Source organism: Lacerta agilis, chromosome 11 (assembly GCF_009819535.1).
Source record: "Lacerta agilis isolate rLacAgi1 chromosome 11, rLacAgi1.pri, whole genome shotgun sequence".
Lineage (NCBI taxonomy): Eukaryota > Metazoa > Chordata > Lepidosauria > Squamata > Lacertidae > Lacerta > Lacerta agilis.
In genome coordinates, this window is record NC_046322.1 from 15,286,781 (window position 1) to 15,301,487 (window position 14,707).

At 44.1% G+C, this 14,707-nt stretch overlaps 1 protein-coding gene across 3 annotated transcripts in view; it reads right to left on the minus strand.

Moving 5' to 3' along the window:
- The window catches only part of PDZD2 (PDZ domain containing 2), a 176,225-nt gene that overhangs the window by 139,991 nt on the left and 21,527 nt on the right, over nt 1-14,707 (minus strand). The window contains exon 1 of one of the 3 annotated variants that reach the window (XM_033164803.1): nt 5,511-5,779. The exons of the other annotated variants lie outside the window; for them this stretch is intronic. The gene's annotated coding sequence lies outside the window, so the exon portion shown is untranslated. Of the gene's footprint in view, nt 1-5,510; nt 5,780-14,707 lie in introns of those variants that run through there. 3 annotated transcript variants of the gene reach the window in all.

Consider the following 14,707-nt stretch of genomic DNA (forward strand, 5'->3'; position numbering starts at 1 on the left):
GTCTGAGATGTTCGGTTCCTAGTGACCACATCAGGAGGAACTCTGAAGCAGCTCTAAGGATGCCGCAGTTTAAAGGGCAAGATTCCAAAGGAGTTTAGCCCACCTCTGAACCAATGGCGAAAACCTTTTCAGCTCACTTAATCACACTTATCTCAGGGTCACTGGCCGATGGCACTGAAACCAGGAAGTTGTAACTTTCTAAATAAATATTTGTACTAAAAGAGCACAGAAGAATGTCTAAAAGAGCACAGAAGGATCTTGGGAGAGTGTGCGGCTTTCTCCTGCCAGATACATGGCATGCCTAAGAAAAGAAACTCATTGAGAGTTAGCCTGACAGTAATTCTCCGAAGTTCTCTGTTTCATTCATATACTGAGAAGGCAGTACTCCTTCCACATTTCTGCGCAGTGACTGTCACCCTGGCACTGGGTGATAGAGGGTCTTTAATTTGTCCCCCTCCCTTATCAGCCAGACATAGGCCTAAGCAAAGCACAAATTTCATCTAGCACAAATTGCCCATCATTAAAGATGGATGATTAGTGCTTAACTTCCACTCCACTTACTGCCAAGCTCAACACAGCTCCAAGGGAGGAAGGAGAGCAACGATGTGCCTGGACCAGCCAATTTAACTCAATTTGCTACCAACAGACGTGCAAGGCGGGGTTCACTGCCTGCATTGCGTCCTTCGGTTTGCCACTGCAAGAGGGGAGTTAAAGGTGCAGAAAACCAACAGCTCTTGTCATCAGATCTCTGTTGCATCAATTTGTGCTACTTGGGTTCCTTTGAGTTGATTTTGGGGCGCATCAATGGTCAGAAGGAAAAGAAGCAGAACTTTCAATCTACAAATGCTTCCGCTTAAACCTCGTCTTTAAAAGTCACTACATGCCATAGGCGAGAGGCTATCTGCAAGCCTGAGTCATGGGAACATAGGAAGCGGCCTTAGACCAAGTCAAACTACAGTGGTACCTCTAGTTACGGACTCAATCCATTCTGGGGTGCCGTTTGCACCCCAAAAAGTCTGTAACTAGAGCACCACTTCTGCGCACGTGCACAGCGCAATAGTTCGCTTCTGTGTGCACACTGAAACCCACAAGTATACACTTCCGGGTTTGCTGCGTTCGCAAGCCAAAAAGACGCAACATGAACCTAACGCAACACGAGGTATGACTGTATTGGTCCATCCAGCTCAGTACTGCCTATTCTGGGGATGGGGAACTTTTTTCTTCCTCACTTAATATTTCCAGATATTACTTATTAATTATTATTATTATTATTATTATTCTGTACCGTGACCCCACCCATCTGACTGGGTTGCCCCAGCCACTCTGTGCGGCTTCCAACATACCTATATAAAAACATAATAAAACATTAAACCTTAAAAAGGTTCCCTGTACAGGTCTGCTTTCAGATGTCTTCTCAAGGTTATAAAGTTACTCATCTCCTTGACATCTGATGGGAGAGAATTCCACAGGGTGGGTGCCACCACCGAGAAGGCCCTCTGCCTGGTTGTCTTAAGAAGTTGTCTCTCCTGGCAAAGGATACTAGGACATCCAAGTCCTTTAGGCCAGGAATGGAGAATCTTAGTGTGCTCAATTATGGCCCTCTAGGCCACTCTGCCTGGGTTTGAGGCTCTCCCCAGTCCACACCTGTCACCAACCCTGCTTTGCACCCTCCTTGAGTGCTTCTGCCAGACTGGAATATGACCTGCAACTAGGGCTGGGTGATATCTGGTTTCCAAAACTGCAATATGTCACCAGCTAAACACTGTGGTATACCAATATATCATGATGTGTAAAATAAGGATGGAACTATGTGGAGGCGAATGTGGAGGGATGGGCAATATCTGGTTTTCAGCTTCATGATATGTCACCAGCTAAACATCGTCAATGTCTGCATGTGAGAGTGAGATATCACAGATCAAACAACCATTTGGAGAACTTGTAAAACAACACAAAGTCAGCTGCCTGTAATCTAAGCATTGCGTAACCAATGAGATGAACTGGTGTACATTGGTGAATGGGTAAGGCTATAGCTCAGCGGGGAAAGCAGTGTTCAATGCCGGCATAGCAGAATAGGAAGATGCCTTATGCCAAGTCCTTCTAGCACAGAATTGTCTCTACAGTGACTGGCAGTGGCTCTTCAGAGTATCAGGCAGGGGTCTCTTCCAGCCCTAAGTAGAAATGCCAGTGTTTGAACCTGCGGCCTTCTTCATGCAAAGCAGATTCTCCACCGCTGACACATGGCCCACACGCAAGAGCAAGAGGCACTCTCTGCTGCATGTGAACCAGTCCTGAAAATCAGACCAGACCAAGAAATGTTAAAAGTTATCTTGCAGTTTTTGTTCTGCACATTAACAAGGTGCAAAAACTTGGCAAATTTGTATTTTGAACCTGCAAAATAAGATGGCAAGCACACAGCCAAACTGTGGAAAAGCACAGTGGCATTTTAACACAGTTTGTCTCGCTGGGCATAATGGAGCATTTCAAAACTAATTGAAACCACAATTAAAGCCATACAGGGAGCCAATGGCAGAAACAGGATTACTGAAAATTATTTCCTGGCTCACAGCACCTGCTCAATATACCAGACCTCACCACTTTAAGAAAAACACACACACAGAGAGAGAGAGAGAGAGAACACTAAGTCTTATCTCAAGCTACGATGTTGAGTTTTATTGCGTGTTTTTGCTAATAAAGAGTTAACTCCAACTTTGAATGGTGTGATTTACTGCCAGTGTGGTTGTAGTGGTTAAGAGTGGTAGACTCGTAATCTGGCGAACTGGGTTTGCGTCTCGGCTCCTCCACATGCAGCTGCTGGGTGACCTTGGGCTAGTCACGCTTCTTGAAGTCTCTCAGCCCCACTCACCTCACAGAGTGTTTGTTGTGGGGGAGGAAGGGAAAGGAGAATGTTAGCCGCTTTGAGACTCCTTCGGGTAGTGATAAAGCGGGATATCAGATCCAAACTACTCCTCTTCTTCTTCAACAATAGGCTAAGAACACTTCTACAATTCCCTACATTGTGGGTGAGGAATACGTGACTCTCCATATATTGCTGGACTTCAGCTCCCATCATCCCAGGCTGATGGGAGTCGCAGCCCTAACAACATCTGGCAGGATGCGGGTTCCCCATTCCTGCCCCACATCATGTTCAACCGAGAAGACATAGAATCATAGAATCATAGAGTTGGAAGAGACCACAAGGGCCATCCAGTCCAACCCCCTGCCAAGCAGGAAACACCATCAAAGTATTCCTGACAGATGGCTGTCAAGCCTCTGCTTAAAGACCTCCAAAGAAGGAGACTCCACCACACTCCTTGGCAGCAAATTCCACTGTCAAACAGCTCTCACTGTCAGGAAGTTCTTCCTAATGTTTAGGTAGAATCTTCTTTCTTGTACTTTGAATCCATTGCTCCGTGTCCACTTCTCTGGAGCAGCAGAAAACAACCTTTCACCCTCCTCTATATGACATCCTTTTATATATTTGAACATGGCTATCATATCACCCCTTAACTGAATGCTGCTGAAAATGGGGTCAGCAGAGCACATGTTTCTCATGGACAAGGCCCCAGGCTCAATCTCTACGTCTCAGGTAGACCTCTGCTGGCCACATCTTGGAGAGCTGCTAAAGGAATGCAATTCAAGCCACCTGGCTGAAGCCAAGCAGGAAATCTGGGCGAAATCACCTGGGGAACCCAATGTCTGCTACCTTGAGTTCCACGGTGGAAGGAAGGTGGGAAATAAACAATAAAATATTACTGGCAATAAATGAGAAAGTTATTTAACTCTGCATAAGGTACTTTATGTATTCATGTGAATTTTGCGAGGAGACCGAAAAAGACCTGCAGACCTGCTCTTTTGCTGAGTCAAAGATGGAGTTATGCCACGTGCAACAGGAGTGTGCACTTGAGAGATAAAGAGGAATGGGGCAGGGGGTTGGATAGAAAGTGCCAACACAGAGAGTAGAATAATACCACTGACTAGGTCTAAGGCCATCCTTCTCTGTCTTTTAATGTCCTTTCAAAAAGGGAATCCTTTATTAATACATATTTGATGAGATACTATTGACCGGTGCACAACAGAGATAGATGCTAATTGGTCTTCTTGCAACGTGTTTACTTATTAATTCATTCACAAGAACGGCACACACACCGATATAATTTGGGTATTTGTCTTTGCCAAGACCATTCCAAAAATAAAGGCTCTGAGTGTGGAAAGTCATTTGCCAAAAGCTGCTGCCATGGGAAAGACGCGGTTGAGCAATCTAATATTTAACAGTCCCAGCTGCCTTTTATTTCAAAGCCATATTTTAGTTATTAGTATCATTTGCAATCTTTCCCGCCCACCCGCCCCCTCTCACAGTCCCAGGACCCTGCCAAAATGCAGTACTAAGCAGATAATTTGCATGTGCATTTTTTAAAAAAAGTTTATTTCAACCGCACCTATTATCTGTAAATACAAGGTGATCCCTTAAAATGTATAACCTGCAAACTCCACACAAATCAAAAGTCTGGTTAAAAAAGACCTCCCTGCAAGAACTTTTACCCCATCTAGAGTGTGTGTGTGTGTGTGTGTACATATGTCATCTCACACACAGAGTGCAACTTGCAATACACGTTTGATTAGAGCAATTTGCTTACAATTCAGCACAATGTAGGCTATCCTTTTTCTATATTAAAAAAAACAACTTTCCTATTTCTCCTTGCTATAGAGAATTACTTTGGGACTAGATTTAAAAACAAAAACTTTTCATGCTGGCACACAGGATGCCTTAACATTTTGCTGATTTTGATTCTGAAACATTTTCCTCCCGATGAAGTGTTTAGTGGTTTTGGACAGAACTCTGTTTGCCTCGGGCCAGAACGTAATCTCAGGCGAAATCGTAAACAATGTTTTGCCCAGAAGCCCATCCAGTTTTGCATTGGAGCTGAAAGCTCCAAAAGCAAAACCACACTGGAAATCAAAGCACCGATAAATTGGTGTTAGTCCTAGATTAGCTGGGTTGCCTCCCCACGCTCTCCCCCACCCATACGTTGTTAAGCCGGGGCTGTTATCGGCTTGTTCCACTGTCTCTGCTGACTTTTCAGCTTGCCGCTGCTGAATGCAGCCGGAGTTCTAATATACCTTCCAGATTTAATCGAGGCAGATTAATTCTGATTGCAAACAGAAGTCGCAACAGGAGGAAAAACCCGCAAAGGATAAGCACCGATAAGTATACCTGCGGCATTACGTGGCAAGGAAAGTTAACCTGAGCAAGCTTCTGAAGAGCCCGATTTAAAAATAACAAGCTGCAAATGGAGCTTTCACAAGATATACTTCAAGCCATAAAGCAAAAATTATGTTTCATCAGCACCTTTAAAAAGAAAAGAAAACAGAAGAAAGCACAGCTGGCGTTTGAACTGGCATTTTTGCTACGTAACTTTTCAGCCTCTGGATACATTCAACCAAGCCCTTTTCTGGAGCAGACCCAAACACACGCCTGTTTATTTGCAATTCTTATGGTATGTTACACATACCTCTTTTCCTTCTAAATCCCCTTCATGGATTTTCCTCCTCCTCCTCCTCCTCCTCCGTTATAGCCTCGTCTTCCCTGGAATTCCTATAAGGAGCAGCTGGCGTCTCTCTGGGTTAATCCACGAGCGGGTGGTTTAGCAATCCCATGAGTCTCTTAATTAGTTTAATCGCTTGCTGGCACCCAAGACGAGAGGCCACTTGAACAGCCGAGGAGGGCGGGCGATCCAGCTGCGGCTGCTACTGCTGTGTCCGCCTCTGCCCAAGGAGCACTCCCCCTCCAAAAAAAGAGAGAGAGAGAGAGAGAGAGCGGGCTTGTTTACCCTAAAAAAAAACCCAGAAAGCAGCAGGAGCAAACCCTTCTGGAGCAGTTCCGTTACATGAGTTTCCAGAAGGCTTACTGCCCTCCTCTTCGCTGCCTCTGGCTACGGGAGCATGAATAGTCTTCCGCGCGTTCCTGATGCTGCTCTGTCAGTTGCAATGTGCTCAGCTGTCAAAGCTGCGCAAATCGGACCTCCCAAAAAAATATGCACAAAAACCCCCACCAAAACTCAAAACCCACAGAAACACGAAGGGCAGCAGCAGCAGCATCTGTGGCCAAACAATGAGAGCCTTCAGGTTAGCCAGGCAGGTGAATCTAACATTATTTTCTCACGTTGCCAGTTGGTGGGACGGACGGGGATGACAGCATTCAAAGCGAAACAGAAAGAGAGAGGGGGGTTTCAGCTGCACCGTGAAGCCTAGAGATCTTCTAGGCTGCGAAAATAAAAACAAAATCCATTCTTACCCTGCCACTAACCGGTTATTTCAGGCATGATCAACTCTCTGCTTCCCTCCCTGCCATGGAGAGACTTGGAATTAACCTACGGGGCGAGAAGTCAGGAAACGGGTTGAAAGGGACCCTGGAATTCAATTGTAGTAAAATACGTCCCTCCCTCAACCCCGCTGGCTCAGAGAGTCTGATCTGACTGTACAGCTCAAGCATTTCCTTTCCACCTTCTCTGGCACAGGGTTCCTCCCCCTCCGTTCAGGCTAACTTCAATCAGCGAGGTCCATCCCCGGGGAGAAGCGCAGCCCCCTTTCCCCACACATTCAAGCGTCCAGCGGCAAAGCGATTAGGAAGCATGACCCAGGCAGCTAAGCTGTTTATATCACTTCTCCGGAGGGCTTCCTGACTTGAATTAATGGGAACAGTAAGTTGGGGGGGGGAGAAGGGGGCAGTTGTTGGTGGTACTATCAAACATGGAGAGGGAAATTCTCCTGCATTTTTTGAGGGACAGCCATCTGGTCACTGGGGGCAAAACAACCTGAACATCAAAAGTTTGTGATGGAGAAACTCGGGGGGGGGGAGGTTTCCCAGCTCTTGCATGAAGAGCCAACGAAGGCTGCAAACCATCACACCATTTGCTCAAAAGTAGCCCCACTGACTTTCACAGGAGGACGACCCCAAAGAGGAAGTGGTTTGAGGGCTGCAGCCAAAGAGCGCTTGTCTAAAACCACCAGCAACCGTAAAGAATTTCTGCATTAAAGCTCTCACGTTTTCTCTAGGTGAACATGAATTCCGCAGGTGGATGGCTGTTGAGTACTGAGACACAAAGTCATATTTCTGACCTCTTGCGGTCATTCAAGACCCCCTCCCCAGGCAATTCTTACCACAGGTGTTCCTGGCATGCTGTTTTGTTAAAGTGTTTTAAGGTTCTAACCGTGGTTTATGTTGTAAAGGATGCTCTGGATATACATTTCTTACTACAAATTCCATTATTAAACAAAGAATAATTTTTTAAAAAAATAATCCTTCCAGTAGCACCTTAGAGACCAACTAAGTTTGTTATTGGTATGAGCTTTCGTGTTCTTTAGAAGAATGCACACGAAAGCTCATACCAATAACAAACTTAAGGTAAAGGTAAAGGGACCCCTGACCATCAGGTCCAGTCGTGTCCGACTCTGGGGTTGCGGCGCTCATCTCGCTCTATAGGCCGAGGGAGCCGGCGTTTGTCTGCAGACAGCTTCCAGGTCATGTGGCCAGCATGACTAAGCCGCTTCTGGTGAGCCAGAGCAGCGCACAGAAACGCCGTTTACCTTCCCACTGGAGCGGCCCCTATTTATCTACTTGCACTTTGACGTGCTTTCGAACTGCTAGGTGGGCAGGAGCTGGGACCGATCAACGGGAGCTCATCCCGTGGCAGGGATTCGAACCGCCGACCTTCTGATCAGCAAGCCTTAGGCTCTGTGGTTTAACCCACAGCGCCACCTGGGTCCCTCATAACAAACTTAGTTGGTCTCTAAAGGTGCTACTGGAAGGAATTTTTTTATTTTTTATTTTGTTTCAACGAAGACAGACCAACATGGCTACCTACCTGTAACTAAACAAAGAATGTCCGCATTAGCCCGCCCTCCCCATCCCTTGCTATTTGGCAAGCCTCCCTCAAATATCTGGCATGGCTCATTTTTTAAGTTACCTGAAAATTCAAGGGAGGGGCTCACAACATCCCTGACAAAGGAAGAGCCCCACTTCCTCCCCCAGCCACATTCCTGTTCAGCCCTGCTTGGCTTGACGCGGTGGTAGCTATTCTACTCCCTTGTTGATGACCCGCTCCCCAGCCGCCAACTCAAGTCCGCCTTAAAATTATGCACAATAAGATCTGATGATTCTGTCAGTGAACCAATTGTTTCCCCAAATATATCGGCTTATGTTCCATGCTGTTGTACATGAAACTTAAAACCCCTTCATAGAGGGAGGAAGAGTTTTCCCCTTTCTTCTGCCATTCTGTCAGGTGCCAGCATCCATCTGTCTCGGGAGACAATGGAAGAGTGTGCATTTGGGGGTGAAGTCAAACTGTTGGAAGGTTGCAGCGACTGCTGTGGCTGCAGAAACTGATACAGGAGAGACATGTTTTGTTGCAGCTGGGGCAGATGAAGGCATCTGGTTGTGCTGCTGCAGATGCACCGTGGCGTTTATTCTCTCTGTGCTCCAATCCTAAAATAATTCTTCTTCTGGTCACAGGTATGGATACACGACTTGACTTTCTGTCTGCTAAAACTGGGAAGACAAACCATCCAACAACCACTTATTTTACAACATGAAGCAAAACAGCAGCTCTTCATAGCATGGAAATGAGTAAGTGGCCTCAGAAATGTGTTCCCTACCGCTTGCTGTGCACCCTGCTTGCTTTTACAGTTAAATACCACAAATGCTCAGCGTTGTGCCAATCTGCCATTAACCACGGTCCATCATTCAAAACTCAAGTGTACGGTAGCCAGGTTGACTGAGTTTGTATCTGAGCAAAACAGCTGGTGCTCCAGCAGCCAAACAGACATATCTTGGTAGATATGCTCCATTACAGAGTACACACCAGCAACTGCCACATACAGCGAGAAAACAGGTACCGTATCTATTAAATCAGCGCAACTAGAGGAGATAATAAAGGTGCAACACAGCGTTTTGAAAACCATTAGAGACTAATGGGCATGTATGCACAAGCCCAGGATGATCCCAGCACCCCACCATTCATTCTTCAAATGCCAGAGATTCCAGTCCCACCCACCTCCAAACCCTTGGTTGCAGCCATGGGTGGGAAGACTGTGTCCGTAATAAAGACCATCGATCCTCTGGCTGCCAGCTTCAAGCAACTACTGTGATGGCACACTTGGGCTTCTCATAAATATGGTAATGCAATCTATCGCCACACAAAAAACTTTATTTATTAGCCATAACCAAGGTTGGTGGTCCCCTCACCTACTCTGTGTTTATGAATCCTACTACTACTACTACTACTACTACTATTACTATTTACTTATACCCTGCCCATCTGGCCGGGCCTCCCCTGCCACTCTGGGCAGCTTCCAACAGGATATTAAAAACACAATAAAACATCAAACATTAAAAACTTCCCTAAACAGGGCTGCTTTCAGAAATCTTCTAAAAGTCATATAGTTGTTTATTTCCTTGACATCTGGTGGGAGGGCATTCCACAGGGCGGGCGCCACTACCGAGAAGGTCCCCTGCCTGCCCAATGGAACCAGTCAACTGTGTGTGCAACTATATACCAAAACTGGCCAATATTTGAATTTTGCACGAGTGTGATATGAGCATTAGGTGCTGAATGTCACTGTCTGGGTGTCATGGGTGACCAAGAATAGAACTTTCACATCACATGAGCACAATCCATGGGTTGGCTACATATTGGCTACCACAAACCACAGGTCAGAGCCATTCTTGAGACAGTTGGGTCACCTTGTTCCAAATCTGTTAAGGCCACCCCTTTGTATTTCACGCCACGTAAGATAAACTAGAGACCCATTCACGGCAACATTTTGCAATGTTTATCCTAGTACACGAAGCCCATTTTCCATAACCACTCTCCACTGCATGGGTTTCCACATGACTTTGATTACTGAGATAACTTGAACCGAAACAAAGTATTTTGAAATTTGACAGGATTTCAAATTTGTTTTTTTTTTAAATAAGATTTTATTATTTTTCCATGAAACAAACAAAACAACATTAAACCTACATATATAAACACCATAAAAACATAAGAGACAAGCAATAACCAAAAAAATACAATAAAACCATATAACAAAACAAACTTATACAAACCTTACTAAATCCTTATCTCTGTTTCTAAACTTGTTTTAACTTCTTAGGGGGACTTCCCCTGGTCCCTCCTCTGTCTTCAAAAACCTATATACTTTTAAGGTAGCTTCATTTCTTTTATCATTAACTTAAACTCAACATTCTAATATTTCTTAAAACTATCTAGACAAAAATATTCCTTAACTTATATTCTACATTTTATCATCTTCTTATACAAATAGGTCTATCCAATCAAATATTATCTTCTTTGACATTTATAACTCTACTTAGACTTCAAAGGCCGATTCTTTTATATATTTCTGCACAAACATTCAGACATTCATTTTAGCATGATTAACTAAATAGTCTTTAAATTTCTTCCAATCTTGTGACACCTTCTCCTCCCTCTGGTCTCGGACTCTGGCGGTAAGGTCTGCAAGCTCCATGTACTCCATCAATTTCATCTGCCATTCTTCAATAGTCGGTATCTCTTCGCCCTTCCAGGTTCTTGCCAATAAAATTCTAGCAGCTGTTGTGGCATACATAAAAAATACTCTGTCCTGACTGGGTATCTCCTCATTGGTCATGCTCAAGAGAAAAGCCTCTGGTTTCTTACAAAAGGTAATTTTCATTACCTTCTTAAGCTCATTATAAATCTTATCCCAGAAGGCCTTTACCCCTGAACACGACCACCACATGTGATAAAAAGTACCTTTTGACGATTTACATTTCCAACACACATCCGACATTTTAGAATTCATTCTAGCTAGCTTAACTGGTGTCAGATACCATCTATATATCATTTTCATTACATTTTCTCTTAAACTATTACAAGCTGTGAAATTAATATCTTTCCTCCACAATCTCTCCCAGTCATCCATCATAATATTATGACCAACATCTTTTGCCCAATCTATCATTGTTGATTTAACCAACTCATCTTTAGTATGCCACTCTAGCAACAAATTGTACATCTTGGAAAGGTTTTTTGAGTTCGATTCAATCAGTTCTGTTTCCAGTTTTGATTTCTCCACCTGAAAACCAACTTTTTTATCTAGTTTAAAAGTCTCGTGTACTTGATGATATTGCAGCCAGTCAGGGACTTGACTTTTGACTTGATCATAGCTTTTCAGCTTAAATGAGTCCCCTTCTTGTTGCAATATGTCCATATATCTCAACCATCTAGCAGACATATTTGGTCTCTTGTAGGCCTTAGCCTCCACTGGCGATATCCATCTAGGTGTCTTTCTCTCCAATAAGTCTTTATACCTAATCCAAACCTGATACAGAGATTTCCTAATTATATGACTCTTAAAAGTTCTGTGAATTTTAACTTTGTCATACCAAAGGTATGCATGCCAACCAAACATGTTATCATGTCCCTCCAAGTCCAACACATCTACATTCTCTAGACAGGATTTCAAATTTGAAACCCCTGATTTCAAATTTGACGACTTTAACCTTACCAACAGTCTCTTTTATCATTCAGGTGTGCGCATGCAACAGCAGCCTTCCCCAAACAGGTGTGCACCACATGTCTTGCACTACAACTCCTGTCTTGCACTACAACTCCCAAGCAGCATAACCAATGGTTAGAGATGATTAGAGTCCTGGTTCAAAACATTTGGAAGGCAACAGGTTGGGGAAGCCTAAGCCAAGAGTAGTCAACTTGGTGCCTTCTAGATGATGTTGGAATACAATTCCCATGAACCCCAACCAACACGGGCAATGGTCATGGATGATGGGAATTGTATTCCAACAACATCTAGAGGCTGCCATATTGGCTACCCCTGGATGAAGCTGTCAGTTATCAGATGCTTCCAGAATTCCAGCAATAGTTAAAAATTACTAAAAAATATCATAGCTTGCTAGCTATCAGATACCAAATCATATTGTGTGTCAGCTATTAAATACTGCCAAATATAACTAATTAATTACTATGTGATAACCAACACAGACTTCAAATATCATGGGATTGAAAAGATTGGTGTTAAATTTCAAATTTTCGATATCCAGATCTGTAGCGAACAATTTTCAGGAGAATTAATGGGGGGGGATTCATATCAGCTCTTCAGTTGATCTCGCAACTCTCTTGGAGATATGGTATGCTCTCAGCCCATCATTATTTAAACATGGAAATGGAGCACAAGAAACCTGCTCACTTGCATCAGGCCTGACAGAGCACCGCATTTTATTTCCCATTTAGAGCAGTCCCTCGATAGCCATATGAAACAGAAAACTTTAATTCAAGGAAAATATAAATAAGCTTCAGAACTGGAATGTGTCATGGAGGGGAAGGAGGGGGGGGCCTGATGTACAAAACATTCCCACAGTGCAACATAAATAATGCATTGTTGTGTGTGCATTCTTTGAAAGATCTAATGCCAATAAAAGGCTGAAGAGAAACAGACAACACAGTAACACTTCCGTTTATCTGGGCCTCACTACACAGAGTATGTGACCCACGTGCTCCGATGGGAAGGAACCATAGCTCCATCTTGCAGCACAATGCTCTGCATGAAGAAGGTCCTGATTCAATAAGAGGGATCTCGCCTTAAAATAAGGTTACCAGGCGTCCCTGTTTCCCGGGGACAGTCGCCGGATTTACAAATCAGTCCCCTGGCAAAATCCATTGAAATTGAAAAGTGTCCCCGGATTCATTGGAAAAAAATCTGGGGGGAAACCTTACCTTAAAAGAAATCTCAAGCACCAGGGTTGGAAAAGGCCCCTGCCTGAAATCACACAGAGAGGTCAACAGCTGCTGTAGTTATAATACTGGAACTAACTCATGGAGATAACCTATACCACGAATCCATCTAAATCAGTATTGTCTACCCACCAGGGTTTCCCAAATTTCAGTCTCCAGCTGCTGTTGGACTACAACTCCCATCATGCCTAGCTAGCAGGACCAGTGGTCAGGGATGATGGGAACGGAAGTCCAAAAACAGATGAAGGCCCAACCCAAGTTTGGGAAACCCTGGTTTTACACTGACTGGCATAAGGACATAAGGAGAGCCTTTTAGCTGGATCAGGCCAACGGCACATCTAGTCCATCACCGTGCTCTCACAGTGGCCAAAAAGATGCCTATGGGAAGCCCAAAAGCGTGACAGGACCCGACTCACCTGGGACCCCTGGTAACTGGTATTCAGAGACATGCTGATCTAACCATCAGACTCCGCATAAAGCAGGTTCAAATCTACTTTGCCCCTATGTGATTTAGGAAGTTGGGCTTTAGATTTGGGGTTTTTATCTGTAGTGGTCCTAAGTGGGCTGAGGTACATGATGTGCAGGCTTGGGAAAGGGCTTTTTCAGTGGTGGCTCCTTGCTGAGGTCTGCCTGGCCTGATCTCTTCAAGATGCATCCTTTTCAGGGGGCATTTGGAGGAGGAGAGACCCAGCTGCTGCTACTGTTATTGTCATTCAATGATCTAGTGTTGTGAGTTTACAATGGACTGTATCTCTTAATGGATTTTACGTATTCTTATTCACATGTTTTTATTTGTAAACCACCCCCTGTGGCCTGTGGGAAGGGTGGTATTTAAACCATCTAAATAAATAAAGAACTCCATCAGTTTTACAGCTCTGGATTGTTCAGGTGCAGCACATGGGAGTGTTAGCATTTCACTCCTCCCTTTGTGAGAATCATATGACTTGTGGTCTGAGAGAAAGGGGAGGGAACTGAGTCTTTGACCTCCCTATTTAACTTCTCTTGTCAGTCTTGTCTCTTCAGGCAGTCTAGTCTCTATGCTATTCTATCTCTGCTGTAGATAAGGTGTGTGGAAGGAACTTAGCCACACAGGCTGTATAATCTGTATATATTGTAGCTTGTAGAAATAAAGAACTGTTTCAAGTTAATGTAGCCACAGCATTTATTAGACCTCTGGAGTTAGTGCAGGTGCTCATAACACACCGTTGTGAGTCCAGTTATCCAGATTGAGCTGAAGGTGTTCCAGTCTACTAGCCTGGCCCACTGAACGAAATGGGTTGTAGCAGGATGGGGAAGAAAGAGATGTTAGAACACGAAAGGTCACTCTGGTAAAAGACTTTTCTTGCAGCTTCATAAAAACATTCCGCCTTCCCACTCCTGGCTATGCTAATCTGCTGCGTCTGTCAAGTATCATAAACTCAGACAGTTCAGACATCTACTGTGAAAAAATATTGCCGGAAGAATCAAGCAGAGTTTTGAATGGCACCCAGGAAATGGACGTGAACGAGCTCAATGCTCAGCACAAAAAAGACAAATGTAACAAGTGTCCAAGAAGACCCAAGTTGACTGGATTCCCAACATGCTTAATCACAAAGTTTGTATACCTTGAGGAGAAGTTATATTTGAAATGTGTTGGGAATAAAGTTCATGTACTCAGCTGGTCTATTCCCATGGTTCCCATTCTGAGAACCGTAGCTCTGAGAAGGGAATAGTGGTTTCCTAACAAATCTCAACACCCTTCACAAACTACAGTTCCCTGGATTCTCCATGAACGTTAAAGTGGTTTAAAAGAGCTTTAAATGCAAAGTGTGGAAGTGGCCTAAGTCCTGTGAGGACCTGTTTAGCCTGGGAAAAGAAAATTAAGGTGAGGCATGATATCTGAAAGGCCCTCATGCAGAAGATGGACCAAACTTGCTCTC